This window comes from Penaeus monodon, chromosome 34 (assembly GCF_015228065.2).
Source record: "Penaeus monodon isolate SGIC_2016 chromosome 34, NSTDA_Pmon_1, whole genome shotgun sequence".
NCBI classification, from domain to species: Eukaryota; Metazoa; Arthropoda; class Malacostraca; order Decapoda; family Penaeidae; genus Penaeus; species Penaeus monodon.
Window position 1 is genome coordinate 13,170,194 of NC_051419.1, and position 325 is coordinate 13,170,518.

Below are 325 nucleotides of genomic sequence, written 5' to 3' on the forward strand. Positions count from 1 at the left end.
ATACATATAATTTTTTGTGACCTGTATTTCGAAATTCCAAAAAAATATAACATGTTTTAATAGTCTTTTTTTTATCTCTCAAATCTAATTGTTCCTTATCTAAAAAAAATTGCATACTTTGATGCCGATATAGTCATTATACCTCAAAACATATGAGACTTTTGGAAACGAGATTGGAAACATATGCAGCGAACTAAGAGGAAAAAGAACAGCATATAATCTCCAGCTGCATCAGGAAAGCGAAGCACAATCTGTTAAAAAATCTTCTGATTTATACGCCATTTTAATACAAAGCTTTTGTTTATCATCTGATCTATGAGGTACA